Raw genomic sequence first — 16,752 nt, 5'->3', positions numbered from 1 at the left:
GAATAGTCTTTTCAACAAATGGTGCTGGGACAAACAGACACACACAAAAGGTAAAGTTGGACTCTTACCTCACACCATATATGACAGTTAATTCTAAATGAATCAAAGATTTAAATGTAAGAACTAAAACTATAGAATTCTTAAAAGATAATATAGGACTTTTAAATGTTCCAACATCCAAATCATAGGAGTGCCAGAAGGAGAAGAGGAAGAGCAACAAATTGAAAACTTATTTGAAAAAATAATGAAGAAAAACATCCCCCATATGGTAAAGGAAATAGACTTCCAGGAAGTCCAGGAAGCTCAGAGAGTCCCAAAGAAATTGGACCCAAGGAAGCATACACAAAGACACATCATAATTATATTACCCAACATTAAAGATAAGGAGAGAATGTTAAAAGCATCAAGAGAAAAGGAGAGAGTTACCTACAAAGGAGTTCCCATAAGGCTATCAGCTGATTTCCCAAAAGAAACCTTGCAGGAGAAGGGGCTGGAAAGAAGTATTCCAAGTCATGAAAGGCAAGGACCTACATCCAAGATTACACTATCCAGCAAAGCTATCATTTAGGATGGAAGGACAGATAAAGCGCTTCCCAGATAAGATAAAGTTAAAGGAGTTCATCATCACCACACCCTTATTATATAAAATGTTAAGAGGACTTATCTAAGAAAAAGAAGATAAAAAATATGAACAGTAAAATGACAACAAACTCATAAGTATCAACAACTGAACCTAAAAGGACAAGAACAAAAACAAAGCTAACAACTAGCACAGGAACAGAATCACAGAAATGGAGATCACATGGAGGGTTATTAGTGGGTAGGGGGATGGGGAGAAAAGGGGGAAAAGGTGCAAGGAATAAGAAACATAATAGGTAGGCACAAAATAGGGGGAGGTTAAGAATAGTATAGGAAATGGAGAAGCCAAAGAACTTATATGTAAAACCCATGGACATGAGTTAAGGGGGAGGGGGTGTTTAATGCTGGAGGGTGGTAGGGTACAGGGATACAGGGGATAAAGGAGATAAAAGTATTGGGACAACTGTAGTGGCAAAATCAATAAAATATACTTAAAAATAAAGAAAATATAGGAGTAAATCCTAAGGGCCTTAGATTTGGTAAAGAACTCTTACCAAATGTACAACAAAAATAAGGATAGATAAATTGGACTACATCAAAATTAAAAAATTTTCTGCTTAAAAGAACACCATCGAGAAAATGAGAAGAAAATCTACAGAATGGGAGAAACAATTTCTATCAATAAGGGTTTATTATCCAGATCATATAAATGACTCCTACATAAAAGAAACTAAAAATGGAAAAAGGTTTTTGAATATGTCTATTTCTAAAAAAAGAGAAATATTAATGGCTAATAAGGACATGAAAAATGCTTAGCATCATAAATCATCAGGGAAACAAATCAAAACCACAGAGACATTCCACTTCATACCCATTAGGACGGCTAGAACAAAAATGTCAGATAATAACAAGTATTGACAAGAATGTGAAAAATCAGAACCCTTGTTTACTGCTGGTGGGAATGTAAAATGGTGCAGCCCTTTAGAAAACAGACTGGTAGTTTTTCAAAGGATTAAGCATAAAGATACCATATGACCCAGCAATTCCACTGCTTGGTGTAGCCCCAAGAGAAATGAAAACATGTCCACATTAAAACTTGTACATGTGTATTTAGAGCAGTATTGTTCATAATAGCAAACATGGTAACAATCCAAATGCACACAAACTGATGAATGAATAAATAATGTGGAGTATATACATAAACTAAAATATTATTTGTCCATAAAAGGGAATGTTGTACTGCTACATGCTACCACGCCGATGAACCTGGAAAACCTTATACAAAGTGAGACAAGTCAGTTACAAAAGGCCATATACTGTATGATTCCACCCACGTGACACATCTAGAATGGGGAAAACTGTAGAGACAGAAAGACTAGTCGCTCAGGCAGGGAGAGTACTGAGAGTATATTAGTTTGCAAGTATACATAATGGATGGCTTGACAGTAACTTAGTACCAGTAAGTGGGTAGCTTAAACAATAGAAGTTTACTTTTTCATGATTGAAGGCCAGAAATCCAAGATCAAGGTGTCAACAGGGTTAGTTTGTTCTGAGGGCCGCGAGGGAAGGATCTGTACCTGGCTTCTCTCCCCAGCTTATAGATGGCTGTCTTTTCCCTGTGTCTTCACATCATCCTCCCTGTGTGTGTATCTGTGTCCAGATTTCCTCCTCTTAAAAGGACACTAATTTTATTGGAGTAGGGCCCTTCCTAATGAATTTATTTTAACGCAAGCACCTCTGTAAAGACCCTCTCTCCAAATATGGTCATATCCTGAGTTAAGACTTCAACATGAATTGTTGGGGGGTGGTGTTAGGATTTTGACATAACTTTTGGGGGTGGGAGAGAAGCAAAATTCAGTCCACAACAAGAAGACGAGATGGTTGCTAAAGGGTACAGGATCTCTTTCAGAGGTGATAAAAACTATTTGTGAATTAACTGTGAATATATTAAAAATTGGTGAATTGTACTCTTTCCATACCTGAGTTGTATGCTATCTGAATTATATATCAATAAAGCTGCAATTTTTTAAGTTGAAGGTAAATGCAAATACAGGGAGGGAACTGGAGAGGATGAGAGAGTCCACTAGGTTTTGATGGGAGCTGGGTCCCGCCTCCCTCCTGGGACACACAGAATTCTGCAGTTGCTGGTCTCCAGACAGGGAATGTTGTGAAAGCAAAGGAAAAAGAAAGAAATTTCCAAAGAAAAAAGAATCTGGGAAGGTTACCAAAAAGAAACCACCCACATCACAAATTGTGCCAATAGTTAATCCTGAGAGGAGCTAACAATGCATCCTCCACTAAGGAAAAGCAAAGCAAAATAATCTTTGTTTACCATCCCTGCTCCTTGCCCTCCACACTCAGAGAACAAGTACAGAGTTCTGGTTCAAGGTCTGTGCTGCTCCTACCTTCTCCACTCTCCACTCCACTATAATTCTTTCCTTTCCTTGGTACTGGTTCCTTTCCATCTGACTGATCCATTCCACTCCTTCAGACTCTTTCTCTTATTCTGGCTATGACAGGAGTCTTGCTGCAGGTCCCTTCTCTACCTGCCTCTTCCCAGGCACCCTTACTCACTCTCAGGGCTTCAACTTCCAGAACAGGCTCATATTCCCAAATCTTTATCCTAACCCAGAGCCCTAGACTTCCAACTGCATAAAGCCACACCCATGTGGGTGCTGCTCCCAATGTGGATTGTTTTCTCCAGACCCTGTTTTAAGTTGGGTTCCCCCAAATATACCCCCTTAAGATAGTGATTTGGGAGCACACTATTTATTTGCAAGGTGATACCAGAAAACCTGGGCAGTAGAGTGAGAAGGTGAGAGAGAAAATGAAAGGCAGCTGATAAAGTGTGCTTCATCAAGCAAGTGGGCATCTGAAGCTTAATAATCCACTAAGGGACTCTAAAAACCAGCATATAAATACATGCCTCAGTATTATCCCACTGGCGATGCAAGGAGCTGGGGTAGTTAGACACTAACTCCATTATCCTTAGAGGGATTCTGGGAGCTGGGAGGGTGCTAATTCCCTGGCACTTCCACTATGCTGTTCTGGGCTGCAAAGTAGGCACCCATGGGTACCACAAGCCCTTGAACAGTGCAGTGCAGGTTGGAAGTCAGGTCAGCATTCACTGAAATTGTGATGGGACGGGTATGTGGGCAGGGAGCCCATGCTTCTGCTACCCACCCAAACCTAGAATTCCTCCTGGATTCCCTATTGCAGATGGTATCACCCAAACCAGGGGAAAATGGTGTCAAAAGCGGCTCTTTCTTTCACCCCAAACCCCAGGCAGAAACTTTGTCCTCACTTGTCCTCACTCATCATCCAGGTTCCTAACTGTCCTTGCTACATTTAGCCTCTTTCTCCTCTTACCTATCATTTAAAAAGTTGTCATTGTGAACATTCTAAAATGTAGATCCATTTAAACACCATGTTAAAAATCCTTCCATGGTTTGTATGAGATACCTGGAATACTCAAATTCAGAGACAGGAAGTACAAGGGTGGCTGCCATGGGCTGGGGGAGGGGAGTCAGTGTTACTACGTGAGTATAGAGTTTCAGTTTGGAAAAATGAAAAAATTCTGTAGATGGTTGCACAGCAATGTGAACATATTTAATGACACTGAACTGTACACTTAAAATGGTCAAGACGGTTTTATGTTGTATATATTTCACAATTAAAAATTTTTTAATATTTCAAAGGTTCCCACGGCCTAAAGTATGAGGACATATTAGTCCCTGTCCTCTAGCCCTGGCCCACCCCTCTAGCCTCATCCCTTCCCCTCTCAACTCTGGGAGCTTCACCTCCCAGAATTTCCAAATATGTGTAGTTTCCATAATACCTGTTTGTCTTTGCACTGAACTTTCTAGTTTCTCTTCCTGAAATGCCAATCCACCAGTGCCTATTTCTCTTCTTTCCTCAAAACTCATTAATACATTGGTACAACAGTAAATTACTGGGCCTATGATTCCTGTTTCCTAAAGAAAACAGAGTGGTAAGGAAGAGTGGGAATGAGTAACTCAAAGCCTGAGTGTGTACAAGGTCCCTGGGAAGCAACTATGAGGAGGGTCTTTTGATTGCAAAATCAAGGGAGCCAAAGCTTAAACACCTTTTCCTGCTGGACAACCTCTGATGGAGTTAGTGTCTCTCTCACTGATGCTTCTTATATATACTTTTAATTTTTGCACATGCCACATTGTTGATAATCACTTCACAAACATCTGCATTAGTCATAGTTCTCTAGGTTGCAAGTGACATTAAACTGAACTAGCATAAAATCTATCATAAAACTGAAATAATATAAAATCAGACAAAAACCTGAACTAGCCTTATAAAAAAGAGGGGAGAGACTGTCAGCTTCCATAAATAGACCATGAGAAGCACGGAGGTAGATGTGGCCTAAGGGATAACTGGATTGGGGACACCCAATCTCCATATCTATCTGTGTATTGCCTTCATTCTCTCAGTGAGAGTCAGGTCCAGACAGCTTTATTAGGTTCGTTAGATTAATTAACTGCACAAATACTGTTATTGAATGGACTCAAGGAGGGGCCCAGATGCTGTTACCAAAACAAGCCCCCTCCCCTGGGGTCTCTCTGTCACTGTGGAGTCATTGCCCACCACCAGGTGTTAGGAATCATGGTTCTCAATGCCAGAATTTGGTAAAAAGGAAAGGAACTATTTATTCAAAAACTATACATACAGGTTTAGACTAATGGCAGAATGTCACCATTAAAATCTCAAAGTCCTTTAAAACAGCCGCAAACACACACAGTTCTTCCTTCTCTCCCTTTGCCCAGTCAGGGCAGTCAGGAGTACTGTATCTCTGGAAAAAAATACTAGTCCGTAGCTTGGCTAGCTCCTGGTTTCTCCCAGTAATCTGTGCTGGGCTAGCAGGCTTCCTGTGGTTCCCAGAACCATCAGCTGTGTCGCCAAGATCTCCAGTTCTTAATCCAAAACCATGTGGCACTTTCTCATGGCCCAAAGCTAGAGTCCTTTAACCCCTTGTCTTCCCACAAGGTCTCACACTGTCCCGCATCCTGCATTGTCTCTCTGCATACTTTCAAACTGCTAAGAGAGAGCTCTCCTTGGCTGCTACATCTTGCTTTCCTGCTTCCTAAACTGCAAGGTCAAGAGAGCCCTGCTCTGGCCCCAAAACTGCCTGGTTAGAACCAGCATGGCTGCCAGCACCTGGGTTTAAATCCCGGAGTGAATCTTCCTTTGTAACACCATTTCCAACTCCTCCCACAGTTGGTTACAACTGCTAGCATTCCCTTAGTTTCCAGCTTTTCTTGGCTGTCAAAGTAAGTCTGGGCAGGTGTGACCCTGTGGCAAGGAGAGAACCATCTTTAAGCTCTCACGCAGCTGCTGTAACCAGGGGAAGCTGCCTCCCAGTTACATCATGGATTAAAGTCACTCCCATCTCTCTGGCTAGACTCATTAACATGCAAAATAACCATTTTTGCATATCGGGTATGAAGGTGACCAGCTGTTGCTATGCAAAATACCTCTCAATGGCCCTGCTTCAGGTCTCTCATCCTCCATGGTGGCCCACCTTGTGTGAGGGGTACCCTATATTGCTTGGACAGCCCGAGTTCTGGACCCCATTACAAATTCCCCATTTTTGCTGGGGGACCTGGCTATACTCCGTTACAATAGTATGGTCCATCAATTCTAAGGTACACATTTTTTTAAAAATTTTATTTATTTATTTTTAGAGTGGGGAGGAGGGAAGGAGAAAGAGAGGGAGAGAAACATCAAGGGGTGATTGCCTCTTGTATGTCCCCCACTGGACACCTGGCCTGCAACCCAGGCAAGTGCCATGACTGGGAATAGAACCAGCAACCTTTGGTCTGCAGCCCATGCTCAATTCACTGATCTACACCAGCCAGACATAAGGCACACATTTTAATAACCCTGAAATCAGCATGTCACTTACAGTTGCTTTTAGCTGGTCAATGTCTCACATGTGCAAATGAGGTCAGTTAAAGAATAAGTTCACCAAGAAGTATAGTGACTTGATTTTCATTCCAGATGGCCTCATAGATAAATGCAATCCTGTGATATTTCGGGCTACAAACCAAGTAAGGATAATTGAAGAAGAGTGAGTTCTGGTTGCTTAGTCAACACCTTCTGTTGATATCTTTAGTTAAGATCAAGGACATGCCAGCAGCAAATTTGCAGGGCAGATGTCTTAAGCTCAAGAGAAAAAAGGAAGAAAAAGCCCTGCAGGCAACCTAGAAATACTTTTACAATCAGCCCACTGCCAGTGTTCTGGATGACAAAGGGACATTATCTTTGAAAATCACAGACACAAGTGACTTGGAGTCAAAAAGTGATTCAAAAGGAAAACTCGGAATGTGAGTTTTTAGAAATATCTTAACCTGTTTATTTCATTTATATTTTCTTTCTTTTTTTAAAGATTTATTTATTTATTTATTTATTTATTTGAGAGGGGAAGGAAGAGGGAAAGAGAGAGTAACATCAATGTGTGGTTGCTTCTCATGTGGCCCCCACTGGGGACCTGGCCTGCAACCCAGGAATGTGCCCTAACTGGGAATTGAACCTGCGATGCTTTGGTTCGCAGCCTGCGCTCAATCCACTAAGCTATGCCAGCCAGGGCTATATTTTCTTTCTTATATGTGTACAATAAAGGTATACAACATAAATTCATATATAAATATATCTAAAAGATCTTTTAATAAGTCTAAGATAAAAAGTATACATAATAAAAAAGCAGGTGTCATAGTTCAATTGAAAGTATTTATTTTCTCTTTTTAGTGCAATTCTAAATTTTTAAAATTGATTGCATCTTAGACAAAGAAGGACATTACATAATGATAAATCCAACAAGAAATATAACCCTTGTAAACATTTATGCATCCAACATAGGAGCACCTAAATACCTCAATACATAAAGCAAATATTGATGAACATAAAGAGAGAGATTGACAGTAATACAGTCTTAGTTGAGGACTCTAATACTACATGACATCAGTGGGTAGATGATCTTTCAGACAGAAAATAATAAAACAACAGACCTAAATAACATACTAAATAGCATTTCACCCCAAAGTATCAGAATATCCATTCTTTTCAAGTGCACATGGAACATTTTCAAGGATTAACCACATGTTAGACCACAAAACAAGTCTCAATAAACTTAAGATGATTGAAATCCTATCAAGCATCTTCTCTGAATGCAACGGTATAAAACTAGAATCAATTACAAAAAAATGGAAAAAAACCCCACACAAACACATGTAGACTAAAGAACATCACTAAGCAATAAATGGGTCAGCAATGAAATCAAGGTAAAAAATCAGAAGATATCTTTAGACAAATTAAAATAACACAACAACCAAAAATCTACGGGACACAGTAAAAGCAGTCCTAAGAGAAATTTGGAGCATTAAAGGCCCACCTCAAGAAATAAGAAAAACCTCAAATAAACGATCAAACCTTGCTCTAAAGGAACCAAAAATAATAACAATGAACAAAGCCCAAAGTGAGTAGAAGAAAGAAAATAATAAAGATCAGATAGAAAATAAGATAGAGTAAAAAAAATACAAACAATCAATGAAACCAAGAGCTGGTTCTTTGGAAACAAACAAAATTGAGAAACTTTTAACCAAGCTCATCAAGAAAACACAGAGAGGATCCAAATAAATAGAAGCAGAAATTAAAGAGAAGTAACAACTGACACCACAGAAATACAAAGGATTAGAAGAAAATATAATGAACAACTATATGCTAAAAATTGTTTAATACAGAAGAAATGAATAAATTTCTAGAAACATAAAACTTTCAAAACTGAATAAAAAAGAAACAATCTAAACAAAATGATTACAATGAACAAAATAGAAGCAGTAACCAAAAAACTCCTAACAAACAAAAGCCTTTGACCAATAGCTTCATAGGCAAATTTTACCAAATATTCAAAGAAGAAACACCTGTCCTCAAACTATTCCAAAAATGTTAAGAGAAGGGAAAACTCCCAACCTCATTTTATGAGGCCAGCATTAGCCTAATTGCAAAACTAGATAAAGACACTACAGAGAAAGAGAATTATAGGCCAATATTGCCAATGAACATAAAATGCTAAAATCCTCAACAAAGTATTAGCACACTAAATTCAGCAATACATTAAAAAGGACATACACCACGATCAAGTGAGATTTAATCCTTGGATGCAAGGTTGGTTCAATATCTGCAAATCAATTACAGTGATGTACCATATATGCAAAATGAAGGATGAAATCATAGGATCATATCAATAGATGCAGAATAAGCATTTAATAAAATCTGGCACCCATTTATGCTAAAAAAAAACTCAGCAAGATGGAAATAGAGGGAAAATACCTCAATATTATAAAGGCAATATATAACAAACCCACAGCTAACATCATACTCAATGAGGAAAAACTGTAAGTGTTTCCTTTAATATCAGGAGCAACGAAAGGATGTCTGCTTTCACCACTCTTACTCAACATAGTACTGGAAGTCTTAGTCACAGCAATCAGGCATGAAGAAGAAATAAAAGGCATCCAAATTGGAAAGGAAGAAGTAAAACTGTCATTATTTGCAGATGACATTATACTGTATATAGAGAAACCTAAAGATTCCACGAAAAAAAAATTATTAGAACTGATAGATGAATGCAGTAAAGTAGCAAAATACAAAATGAATATTCAGAAATCAGTTGCATTTTTATATACCAATAATGAATTATCAGAAATAGAAGTTAAAAAAAATCCATTTAGAACTACATAACAAAATACCTAGGAGTAAGTTTATTCCAGGAGGTAAAAGATCTATACTCAGAAGAATTATGATATTGAAGAAAGAAACTGAAGAAGTTACAAATAAATGGAAGTATATATCGTATTCATGGATAGGAAGAAATAACATCATTAAAACACCCATACTACCCTAAGCAATCTATAGCTTTTTAAAAAGTACATTTTATTGATTATGTTACTATAGTTCTCCCAATTTTTTCCCCTTTGCCCAGTACACTCTTCCCTCCAGCAATCCTCTCCTTAGTTCATGTCCATGAGTCGAGGATATAAGTTCTCTGGCTTCTCCATTTCCTGTACTATCTGTAACATTCCCTGTCTACTTTGTACCTACCAATTACGTTTCTTAATCCCTGCACCTTCCCCCCCATTTTTCCCTTCCCCCTTCCAGCTGATAACACTCCAAATGAGTTCCATACCTATGCTTCTGTTCCTGGTCTGGTTGTTTGCTTAGGGTTTTTTTGTTTGTTTTTTGTTTTAGATTAGCTGGTGATAGCTGTGAATTTGTTGCCTTTTTTATGTTCATATTTTTTATCTTCTTTTTCTTAAATAAGTCCCTTTCACATTTCATGTAATAATGGCTTGCTGATAATAAACTACCTTAGATTTACCTTGTCTGGGATGCACTTTATCTGTCCTTCCATTCTAAATTATAGCTTTGCTGGAGAGAGTAAGCTAGGTTTAGGTCTCTGCTTTTCATCACTTTGAATACTTCTTGCCAGTCCCGTCTTGCCTGCAAAATTTCTTTTGAGAAATCAGCTGATAGTCTTATGGGAACTCCTTTATAGGTAACTCTCTGCTTTTCTCTTGCTGCTTTTAAGATTCACTCTTTATCTTTAACCATTTTAATTATGATGTGTCTTGAGATGATCCTCTTTGGATCCAACTTGTTTGGGACTCTGTGCTTCCTGGACTTGTATGTCTATTTCCTTTGCCAAATTAGGGAAGTTTTCTTTCATTATTTTATTAAATAAGTTTTCAATTTCTTGCTTTTCCTTCTCTTCTTCTGGCATTCTTATGATTCAAATGTTGGCACATTTGGAGATACCCAGAGTCTTTTTATACTATCCTCATTTTTTTTTTGAATTCTTATTTCTTCTTTCTGTTCTTGTTGAATGTTTATTTCTTCCTTATGTTCCAAATCTGATTTGAATCCTGGCTTCCTTCCCTTCTCTGATGGTTCCCTGTAGATTTTTCTTTATTTCACTTACTGTAACCTTCATTTATTCCTTTATGCTGTTGTTGTACTCAGTTCTTTGAGCATCCTGATCACCACTGTTTTGAACTCTGCATATGACAGGTTGGCTATCTTCATTTTGTTTAGTTCTTTTTCTGGGGTTTTGTTCTGTTCTTTCATTTAAGCTGTATTTCTTGGTCTCCTCAGTTTGGCAGCCTCCTTTTGTTTGTTTCTGTGTATTAGGTAGAGCTGATTTCACACCCTGTAAAAGGTACCTGTAAATTGTGTGGGCCAGAGCCTTAGGTGATTGCCAGGGTCGGGCAACCCACTTCACCACTTTGTGGCTCTGTGTGGGGGGAGGGTTGGGAGAGGGAACTGTGCTGTTGCCTGGCTTCCTGGGGTTTGCTTGGCGCTTGCCCCATTTCCAGTCACTTCACCCACTCCCCATATACGACTGGCACCCTCCCAGCTGTTGTCCTGCTGTTAAATTCCAGAGTGGGTGGGTTTGTGTATATTTTAAGACCATATGGACCCTTTAAATAGAGTTTCCTGAAAATCTGGCAGCTTCTACTGCTGCCCCAACCCCCACTGGTTTTTACAGACAAAAGTTATGGGGATTTATATTCCTAGTACTAGAACCCTAGGCTGTGAGGTCTGGCCTGGGACTGGGATCATTCACTGTCCCTCCCAATTTTTATACACCACACATGAATGTGCAACCACTCATGCCCATTCCACTGCTGCTGCCATGGCCACCACCTTTCCACACCACACTACATATCCTCACCTCTCCTCTCTGTCTCCGTGTCTCTGCTCCTCCTACCCATCTGGATGATTGTGATTTCTTTAAATCCTTGGTTGTTGGATTTCCATATAGTTCAATTTTCTGACTGTTCTGGGTATTACTTGTTTTGAGATTTAGTTGTAATTCTCTTTGTGGTTGTGTGAGGAGATAAAGCATGTTTACCTACACCTCCATCCTAACTGGAACTCAGCAATCTATAGCTTTAGTGTGATTCCTATGAAATACCAATGACATTTTTCACAGAGCTAGAAAAAATAATTCTAAAATTTATATGGAACCACAAAAGACCCTGAATAGCCACAGTAAGCTTTAGAAAGAAGAACAAAGTTGGAGGTATCATGCTACCTGACATCAAACTATACACAAGGATATAGTAATCAAAACAGCAATGTACTGGCTTAAAAACAGACACCTACATGGTCAATTAATCTATGATAAAAGGAGGCAAGAATATACAATGGGATAAAGATAGTCTATCCAATAAATGGTGCTTGGAAACTAGACAGATACATGCAAAAAGAAAACTAGATGACCTTCTTATACCATATGCAAGAATAAAGTAAAAATGGATTAAAGATCTACTAAATGTAAGACTTGAAACCATAAAACTCCTAGGAGAAAACACAGGCAGTAGTTCTCCAACACTTTCTGATATATCTTCTCAGACAAGGGAACAAACAAAAAAGTAAATAAACAAATGTAATTATGTCAAATTAAAAAAGTTTTGCCCAGTAGAGAAAACCATCAACAAAAAAAACAGCCTATTGATTAAGAAAATATACTTGCCAATGATACTTTGATAAGGGGGTCAATATCCAAAATTTACAAAGAAATCATACAACTTAACACCAAAAAACCCAAACAAACAATTCAATGGGCAGAGAACCTGAATAGACACTTCTCCAAAAATGACATACACATGGCCAATAGACATATGAAAAGATACTCACTAATCATCAGAGAAATACAAATTAAAACCACAATGATGTATCACCTCATACCTGTCATCAATAAATCACCAAACAGCAGTGTTGGTGAGGATTTGGAAGAAGGAAACCCTGGTACATTGTTGGTAGGACTGCAAATTGGTGCAGCCACTACAGACAACATTATGGAAGTTCCTCAAAAATTAAAAATAGAACTACTATATGACCCAACAACTCCACTTTTGGGTATTTATCTGAAAAAAATCAAAACATTAATTTGAAAAGATATAAGCATCCCTATAGTCATTGCAGCTTTATTTACCATAGCCAAGATCTGGAAGCAACATATGTGCCTATCAATAGACAACCGGTTAAATAAGATTTTGTACATATACACAATGGAATTTTACTCAGCCATGAAAAGAATGGAATATTACCATTTACAACAACACATACAGAGAAACACAAACACCATATTATTTTCTCTTATATGTGAAATTTAAAGAAAACATAAATGAACAAAACAGAAACAGCTTCATAGATACAGAGAACAAATTGAGGGTTGCCAGATGGGAAGAAATGGTGAAGGGATTAAGAAGTCCAAGTTAGTAGTTACAAAATAGTCAGAGGGATATAAAGTACAGCAGAGGGAACATAGTTAATAATATTGTAATAACTACGTGTAGTGCCAGGTGGGTACTAGACTTATAGCGAGAGGATCACTTCATAAATTATATAGATGTCTAAACATTATGCTGTATACCTGGGACTAATACAATGTTGAATGCTAACTGTAATTGAAAAAAAAAGAAACAACATAAATGACCTTCCCCCCAAAAGAATGCAGGCAATATAAAAGCATTTTCAGATATTATAAAAACAGAGAATTTATCATCACTGAGAGATCACTGAGAGAATGTTTTTCGGGGAGAAGGAAAATTATCCAGGAAGAATATCTGTGATTAAGAAGGAATGAAGAAAATGGTAAACAGGTAATTAAAGCTAATAAATACTGACCTAGAAAATTAATGATAATAACAGCAATGCTGTCTAATTTGGAGTTAAAGTAATGATAGAGCTAAGCCAGATGGGAGGTGACCAGATACCAAAACCCTAAATAAAGTGTTAGCTACTTGAATGTATCAGACAACCAAAAAGAACATTTTAAATTACCCTGGGATTTTATAGACAGAAAATCTGGCTATATAATCCCCTATGGTAACAGTTTTAAGAAGAAAACTACACGGCATATCAATACATGCTATGCAAAAGCATTTAAGGAAAAAAATTAGCACCTAACCTTGGCTTTTTAAATTCTTATTAATTAGACATAAAAGGAAACTTACTTAACATGATAAAGAATAAACTTGTGAGGATACAGTGGGGAGCATTTCCCTAAAATCAAGCCCAAAACAAAAATGTCCTATTTTATCTTAACAGTCAACACTGTAGAGAGAGGGTGGTCAATGGAAGAAAAAAAATAAGTACCAATGTTAGAAAGAGACACATCTGTTGTTTCTTAACAGAAGATAGAACTGTCTACCTAGAACAGCCAAACAAATCAACTGACAAACTATTAAAACCGACAGAGTTTAGTATGGAAACTCAGCCTCACACCTAGATTTGGCTATACAAGTAAAGGTGCTTACTTCAAGGGTGAATCAGGAAAAGCTTTATATCTGTAGAGCAAGATACTAGGATTGACAAGCTATTGTTCTCCACCCCTCCCCGCCCAGCCTCACATCGTAAATGTTGAAATAACATCGTATTTAAAGCTGGATAACAAAAATCTTCTGAAACCAAAATTTATTCTGAAGGGTTGACTTGTGACTCTGCTCAGACCACTTTATCTCCTGGCCCTAGCTTTCGCAGTTACTAATGGATGGAATAAGCTTGTCAAGCGGCACAACGTAATCCTTCCGATAGAGGGCAAGGAAGAGCACCTTCACTGTAACATTTTTTTTTCCAAACTGAAAACTGCTTATTACATAAACTTACATACCAGTAAATGGAGCGCCCACGAATAAAAATAAGACATTCAGGGTCAAATTCCCTTGAAAAAATAAGCACATAAAACTAATTTTACTTTCAAGATATTTTAGAAGGAGGTTGTTTCTATTGCACTAGTGACATCCAAATGGTCCCCAGTGCTCACCAGGTGCACTGCGCTACGACCCAGCCAGCGGACCTCAGAGACTCACAGCGTGCGTCCTTGCCCATCAGCCTGGGGCAGGAAGAGGGTCGGAGCTCCATGGACGCGGAGAACGGCCAAGGGCTACTCGACTGCGAATATGCCACAGCACCCCAGGACAGCCCTAGAGGGGGCGCGGAAGGCTCCTGGGAGCCCCAGCCCAGCGCGCCCACGCACCTGTCTCACCACGGCGAGAGCCGAGCGCGCATCTCAGGCCTCAATAGTTGGGAGTCCCCTGGCCCTAGGTCCCGGGCTCCTGCGCCAAACCTCAGGCTGGAAGGGAGAGGACGCCCACCTGCCGCTGCCACCTGCCGCACCAGTCTCCGGGCTCCCGGGCTGGGTGGGCAGGACAAGGCTGGATGTCCCTCGAGAGCTGGAGGCAGGAGCTGCCCAGCTGCGTCGTGGAGGCGGGGGTGGGAGAGGAAAAGGGGGACCAGAGGCCACCGCGGTGCCGACCCTTGCCCGTCCTCTCTCTGGAAGGGCAGTCCTGGGACCCTGCGCCCATACCCCCGGGCCCCTCGGGCTTGCCCACCCGCCCTGGAGAGATGACAAGGCTGAGGCATAGAGCAGCCAGTGGCCAGCGCAGCTCTTACTCACCTGCCTTGTTAGTCCTGCGTTCAGGGATGCTCGAGGAAAAGTCACCGGGATGCTCTCAGTGCCTCCCAAGCTGCCTTCAGGGGGCGGCGCGAGCTGGCGCGGGCCAGTCTGGGATTTGTAGTCCTGCGGCCTCTGCGTCTCCCCTTCTGCCGCTGTCAGGCGGGTGCTGATGGTCCTTTGTTTCTCCATTCTTCCTCTGCCTTCCTCAAGGGCCCACTTCTGCTCACAGCTTAATAAACGTTGGAGCACCCCGTTGAGTCCTGGGGGCCTCCTCTTACTCTAGATCAGCGGTTCTCAGAGTGTGGTACTCAGAGCAGCAGCTTCAGTATTATCTGGCAACTAGGTAGAAATGCAAATTCTCCTATCCATCCAGGCCATTCAGTGTTCACCATACTAAAAACTCTGGAGTTGGGTCTCATAAATCTGCATTTTTCAAGCCCTTTGAGGTGGTTCTGAAGAGCCTTAAAGTTTGAAAATGACTGCTCTAGACATATAGCTCCCTTTGCAAAGGACTTCATCACACCTACAGCATCATCACACACATACATACACACATACCCGTATGTACATGGCCAGAGGCCCAGCCACTTATGGCCCAGCCTAGACCTACCCTGTCACTCCAGCCCTCCTTCCCCCATTATCCACCCATCATCTCCTCTAGGCTGCCTCTGAGACCCCTGAAACTCAGTAAGATCAAGACCCAACTCAGAATCTTCACTTCCCTCAATGTGGTTCTCCTCCACTGTGCCCTATGTCAGGCTGAAGAATATCTACCACATGTATTTACATGGAAGTCACTTAAATGAAATCTCCAGAACAGAACACAAGACCCTGGGTCATACTGGAGCAAAAGAGGATCAAATGAGGAGGCAGTGAGAATAACCAACTCTTGCAAGATGTAGTGGGGGAAGGAGAGGTGCTGTGCCTGAGAGTAGAAGTGTTGTTGAGGGAGAATACTTTTTAAGATGGAAGAACTTCAGCATATTTAAATATTTATGAAAAGAATCCAGTTGAGAGGGAGCTGCTAACTATTTCACACTGAATGATTCCTGAAAATGTACATCTGTTGGTAGGGGGCACAGTGCCTGGCACAGGTAGAGGGATGAACCTAGGCTAGTGGTTCTCAACCAGGGACAATTTGCATCCCACCCCACCAAGGCATATTTGGCAATGTCTGAAGACATTCTTGGTTGTCACAACTGGGGTTGCTACTAGCATCTAGTGGGTAGAGGCTAGGGATGTTGCTAACCATCCTGTAATGCACAGAACAGCCTCCACAACAAAGAGCGATCCCAAATATCAACCGTGCTGAAGTTGAGAAACTTTGGCCTAGAGAATAGCAAGCTCTCTGTTATAAAAAGAGGGAAGGAAAAAGAAGGGCAAAGGTCTGGTTTGGTAGAGAAAAGTCTAAAGGGTTTTTTTCTGGAAAGAGAGCATACATAGGGGTGTGTATGTGTGTGTGTGTGTGTGTAAGGCTGAATTGTGGGATCTAAACTGATTAAGAAGTAAAAGAAAGAGAAAGCTAAATGGTTGGGATAAAGTAGTAGGTTCAGCAGACTGGGAGTTTTGATGCAGGTCAGAGTAATTGGAGTAATTGGGAAAACAAAATGGGGAGAAGTTTCTGGTAAGAAAATAGAGATGGTTGCTAATGCCTAGCTCAGGATGTGAGCATAGAGGGCTAA

General features: G+C 40.1%; 1 protein-coding gene across 1 annotated transcript in view; it reads right to left on the bottom strand.

Annotated features, from left to right (window-relative positions):
* The window catches only part of SPECC1 (sperm antigen with calponin homology and coiled-coil domains 1), a 336,370-nt gene extending 321,247 nt beyond the window's left edge, over positions 1–15,123 (bottom strand). Inside the window, exon 1 of the mRNA XM_045824061.1 lies at positions 15,071–15,123. The gene's annotated coding sequence lies outside the window, so the exon portion shown is untranslated. The remainder of the gene's footprint in view (positions 1–15,070) is intronic.
* Positions 15,124–16,752: the final 1,629 nt, after the last annotated feature.

The sequence above is a fragment of the Phyllostomus hastatus genome, unplaced genomic scaffold, assembly GCF_019186645.2.
Source record: "Phyllostomus hastatus isolate PE091 unplaced genomic scaffold, TTU_PhHast_1.1 phas_scaffold_55, whole genome shotgun sequence".
Lineage (NCBI taxonomy): Eukaryota > Metazoa > Chordata > Mammalia > Chiroptera > Phyllostomidae > Phyllostomus > Phyllostomus hastatus.
This window is presented reverse-complemented; position numbering and strand designations above follow the sequence as displayed.